Raw genomic sequence first — 6310 nt, 5'->3', positions numbered from 1 at the left:
TAAATAGTTTAATATTAAATTTTTCTTTTTTACATAATCATTGTAGCACAAATTAAACATCATATTTAATTATAGTTCAGCTCTATAAAATGTTACCGTATGCGTAAAAATATGTTTATCCTGATAATCAAGAGGATACATTTTGCGCCTATTTTAGAGAGATGATCATCACCGTTGATCATAATATTTGATAGAAGACCAGATATTTACACAGTTATAAGTGTGATCAACTGTTGGGTTGCGAAGCGGTGTAGATCCAAGGTCCATTTTTCCAGTTTTAGTATTCAAACAAGTGTTGCAGTCCTACTCAAAATTGCAAGGAAATATTTACGAAAAGTCACCGAAAGTTCAAGTGCCTAATCTTCGCCGGAAAGACCAAGAATATCCTGGAACCAAATTGTATAAAACGGTTTACAGGTCTATTTTCTGGATATGTCATAAACGTTCCTGAAGCGGATATTGAAGCCACTTACAATGAAGGATTTATTGTTGTTCGTTGATATAGTTTTAGACGCTCCACAGTTAATGAAGTGCTCCATATAAGAAATAGGTTATAGAGGTTCGGAGAAGTCATAAATCCCGACAGCAGCTTTTGTTAGCTACGATGTTCTTTTTCAAATTGCTTAGTTAAGACGGATAGCCAAACAAAATGTATTATTCTTTGGGAATTTTCATATGTTTATGTTATATAAGGGTCTTTGTTCAATGTATCGTTAGCTAAAAAAAGTTAATTTGCTTGAAATGTAGATATTTTTGTTTCTATTGAATCTACATAGGCACATTTTTACAAATAAGACAAACCTGCAGAATAAATAAATTATATTACTACACCGTACGTAAAAAATTAGTTATTGAAACAATATATTTATCTGGATATAAGTCATCTCTATTATTATATAACATTGAATTGTGTATGACTCTGTATTCCTTTGTGTATCACTCAAAAACTGCCATATAAACTACCATTTTTCCTTAAACTTTACATAGACGTTCTTAGAATGAGTATTGAAATATAGGCTTATGATTATTTAGAAAATCCCACCATGCTCCTCCCCACTATTATCTAAAGTTTTAAAAATGTTATTTACAGAAAACAATTATCTCATTGAAATAGCCTATCAAACGTAATTAAGTAATGTATCGTTGTTAATTATATGTCTTATTATTTTAATTACTATATTAATTAGTTTACATATGTAGTCTTGTAAGCGTGGCATAAATTAGGTAGTAAGAATCCTTATTAATTCAAAATTTTATGCAACAGCTATTGGGCACAGAGTATGAACGTGCATTAAAAAAACGGCTTTAGAAAAATTATACTTTTAACTGTAAATTTTATTAAATATTAAGTTTGAAGTGCTTGGTCAGTACTGTACTGCAGATATCAAAGATAAGTTACTATACATCCTCTTCTGTAATCAGTAAGACTATTATAAAACCCATTTTAGTTGTCTTTTGTCACAAGTTGGTCTATTCGATCTGTTTATAAATATAATATTGCCTTGGTCGGAAAACAAAGCAAATCGTTTATTGTACAAAAACGCTAGCACCGAAGTAAATTTTAATAGCCCTAAATATACTACTTATTTTCTTGATCGTGGGTACAAAGCAATAGTGGCGTTGGAAATAAATTTACGTGAACCATAAGCGCACATACTCGATCAAATCTACGAGGTTTAATAAAAAGCCGTGGGTAACTATAAGCATTGTGTAAAACAGAAAGTTTAATAGATTTTACGATTCCGGGAATATAAATCAATACAATACCAATAAATATAACAATTAATGTTTCTCATGTAGAAATTAAGCGTCATGAACAGTTTAAAGGATGTAGTTAAGTTCGCTTCCTAAATATCATGCGGACTGAGAATCAGATAGTCAGAAAGATAGAAATTAAATTTCACAGGCCAACGAATGATAGGCTACGTTAAAACTTAGACAACAATTGTCATAACTATCTCTAAATAACAATTTTGTCGATATTTTTAATGTAAAAGTATTTAGCAATATTTATATAAATAAACTGTATCTTCATACTAAATTGTTCATTATTTATTTGTCACTGATTAAACATTTTGTATAATTAAAATACCATACTTACTTACATCAAGTTATTTATGCTGTTCATGTAATTTCCCGCAATTAATGCTTCATCTAACCAAATAGACAGCATTATTTTTCTATATATGACAGTTTTAATAAATAGTTTATATAGTAATGAGTGCCAAATTAATGAAGAATAGTTTATTATGTCAATAAAAGCTTACGGGCATTAATTAAGGACGATGTCAAAAAAGAAGATGATGACTACTTGTGTTAACAGGAAGTTTGTTTTATAAGTTCTTAATAAGTTTAAAGTTTGGGTAGTATCCACTTCGGAAGATTACGACTGTAATTGTTAATTGGACGGTAATTCAATCCCTCTCCATCACTAACAAGGTTTTTTTTGTATATATAAAAAGGTGTTATGTGGATACGAGCTTCTTGTAATGTTGTTACCTATAACGTTTTCCCCCTTTATCTTTATAAGGGACACTAAGAAATTCAAACGTGAAATGAATTTTCAGTATATGAGCCGAGAGCCAATTTTCATAGCTTAAGCACACACTCTTGTTATTCTTAAAACTAATAGAAAAATGTTTCCTAAAAAAGAAATTAATTATCAGCCACACTATTATTTGTAAGGAATATTAGAAGAGTTAAAAGTAATAAACGGTAATATTTGTTATGCAAATTTTTCTTAGCTTTACATATTTAAATTTTTAGTCATAAACATAAGTAGTTGTTCTAAAACTATCAGACCACTAGATAAAGAGACAAAAAGTTGCTATATTTGTATTAGCAATAGTAATAGTATTAAGTAATAATATTTACTTAAATACCTTTAAAACATTTTTCTTCATCAATCATCATTTCCATCATATGGCTAATTGTAAAATTAGATAAATATAAGAAAATTTGTATATAGTAATATAAAAATTTACTTTTATAAATATAAAATTCATCCTAAAATTGTAACTGATAGACTTTTAATTGAGTTAAGCTTACCTAGATTTAAGACATAATTGTAATCAAAACATTCAATTACGTATAGTTATATATACTTACTTTAAATTTCCTGTATTCATATTAGTTAAAAGAAACATTTGTTAATGGAATCCCTGCTAAATGTTTTCTAAAAATATTTTATAATCAACAAAATAAAAAAAAAAAAAACTAAATGACTTTGTATGATCTGTTGCTCCTGCTAATACATATTTTTCATCATTCAAACCACTGCATCTAACATTTCTTAAAACTTCTAATACATCTATAGTTTATTTCTTAGGCATAAATCCGTATTGTGCTGTACGTTAAATTTAAGTTAAATGTTCGGTATTATTTATTAATATCATTTTTAATACGTATCTTATTCTTGCAGTTACAGCTCTTCTACATAAGTTAAACATATCAATTATACATTGGAAAATGTTGTATTCCTTTATCTAGTGATACTACAATAAACCGTTTTTCCAATGCTCCAAGGATTCTACATACCAAGGCCTAGTTTAATTATATTAATTAGCTTTTAATAATATTGGACTAATCTTATCAGAGCGAGTAAAAGAGTTGCATTAAAATTTATTTCCTGGTTATTGAAACAAGACATTTTTATTTTCTGGAACTAAATCAATACTAATAGCATTATATACTAATAATAAAACAATAATTGTACTAAAGCTTTATTCTATAAAGATTCATTTACATATATCTGTACAAAATAGAAACAAACACATCAACATTTATTAACATACGCAATTATAACTGCATCTTGTGTGAATAACTATTCCCCTGGTCAATAGCTTGATTCGATTACCTTACAGATATAGTTATTATTAAAAATAACAGGTTGTGCATAAGAAAATTAAAATTGAGGTAAAATAATGACAACCATAGTAATACCAATGAATTACAAAAGAAGAATAAAATAAATCTTAAAAACATATTTCTTATAAAATAGTTCATTCTTTTTCTTATGTTTTTTAAATCACATAACAAATAAATGTTACAAATAAGAACTGATCAAACAGTAGAGATAAATTTTGCAATCGAAACAAATGCGAAATGAAATATGTACGTTTACTAATGACGAATACATATTGAGCAGAGTAAGATAAAGATTTGGTACTTTCTAAAGCAAACTAAAACATTAATTAACATACATACGCATAATGACAAAAACTACTTATTCTTCATACACACATGTCAATATAAATATCCAAACCCATGCATATTATCAAAACTAAGTAATATTAACTCAAAATTTTAAAATATACAACAAATCTTTAATATATTTCTTTAAATTTTAACGCACCTTTTATTTAAGTTTTACAGTTTAAGTAAATTTTATGTTTGTACTACACAAATTATGTTACGGTATATGCGTAAAAGGACGTAATGCATTATAATTGTAAAACTATGTATAATGTTGCATGTGGTCTTTGAAATTGAATAATGATTTATGTTTTTCGTAATTCATTAGGGGTTTGTGACATGAACAAGGTTTGCAACAATTGTGAGAAAAATAATGTTTAATACTTTATGAACATTACATTTTTGAAATAGTCTCTAAACATTAAATTTCTAGAGAGCTCTAAACCAAGCTTTCATTATTTGTTTATCTTTGCACATTTCTGCAATGTATATATGCCATTTTTGATATATTTATTTATTATTTTATTTGGTCTATATTAAACAGATTCATAGTTTTGTTCAAACCAAAAAGCTAATAGCTGTAAGTATTTACTTTCATTTTGTCATTTATAAAATTACCACACTTTGGAAATCCGTCTGGAACTGGAGGGAAACTCTTCATCTTTTCTCTAACCTTGAACACCACACCACATTCATCCCCAATTCCATGTGAAAATCTATGTGACAGTGAAAACAGCCAGAAAACCTAAAAATTACTAAAAACAGTTTTAATTTTCTCTCTTATTTTTAGATAAAACATTTATTACTTCACACTTTACAACAATTTTAAGTACTAAACTGGGTGCTATCTACAAATACGGTTAAAACCAGAACTAAGAATTAATATCTAACATTTTCAGAAATTATCTTTATTATATTATTTTATTTTAAATCTACTTATTACGATGATTTAACTTTTTGAAAAGGTAAAAATTCTCCGTTTAGTCTTATCAATATTCTATTTTTAACAAGTTTCTGATTTAAAATCCAAGGACTGCATTGGCTTGTTCGAATATTCCTTGGAAAATAAATTACTTAGTATCAGATTTTGATCTGGTCTGGACAGATGCAGTGCATGGTAACTAGATGATAAATAGCTTTCGGCACGTTATGTGATTGAGGAGCAGGTTATAATACAATAGAGCACATTATTAATGATTGTCATTGCGCCCTTTTCGAGATGTTTAACCGGTCTTTCACAGCCTGGTGAGGACTTAGATAGAATAACCTTCGTGGTTTGGATTTGATTTTTGTAACGGGAGATTAATAGTTTGAACTATTTATGCCTTATTTATATGATACATAAGTGTATTCTTTTAAATATTTACATGTCGTGAGCAGGCTTCTCTCAAAATGCATGCTAAGTTTGACGTTTATAGGTTATTTCATTTTCAAGATGGCTTTTGGGACATGTAAGCAGACAAAAGACAAACTAACTGAAATATTTACATCTATTTGAATCAAAAGATAAAATATGGTCACTCTATGTGTAATAGGGTCAATGACGATCAGCCAAATATTATGGTTGGAAAATCACAGTTGTAGATAGGTCTAGTTTATGAGTACATACAAATAAAATTGAACTAAAGTGCCAAATGTATGTGTAAAGATGCAGTATTTTTTTAATATATCTTACAATATCATACATTTACATGAATTGTTCATTGACAGGTTTCATAGGATCGTTTTAATAGTAAAAAGTTAAGTGTGAGCTAAGGAAGGCCCTACATAGTAATTGTTTTTAAGAAATCAAGTTTCTTTCATATTTACTGACTTTCAACTCAAAATATTATTTTCATTTTTTAGTCTATGAAAAAGGTGCATACTTAAAGTCACAAAACGTTATTTGAATTGGTAGACTACACGTGTTAACATGTTACATTTTAAAATGTATTACCGTTGTACTTAGTTTGCTTACTAATTTATTTATTCTAAATTTTTTTTCCTTCATAGTTACCCGTACGACCTATGTAAAAAATGTTCACTAACGCTTACTATATTTTTATGAATTGAAATGCACCACAATTTAACTCAAAATTTATATTATAGATATGAAGCTTTATGCAAAATGTCAAGT

Source organism: Homalodisca vitripennis, chromosome 8, assembly GCF_021130785.1.
Source record: "Homalodisca vitripennis isolate AUS2020 chromosome 8, UT_GWSS_2.1, whole genome shotgun sequence".
In the NCBI taxonomy this organism is placed as follows: domain Eukaryota; kingdom Metazoa; phylum Arthropoda; class Insecta; order Hemiptera; family Cicadellidae; genus Homalodisca; species Homalodisca vitripennis.
Note: the sequence above shows the minus strand (reverse complement) of the source record.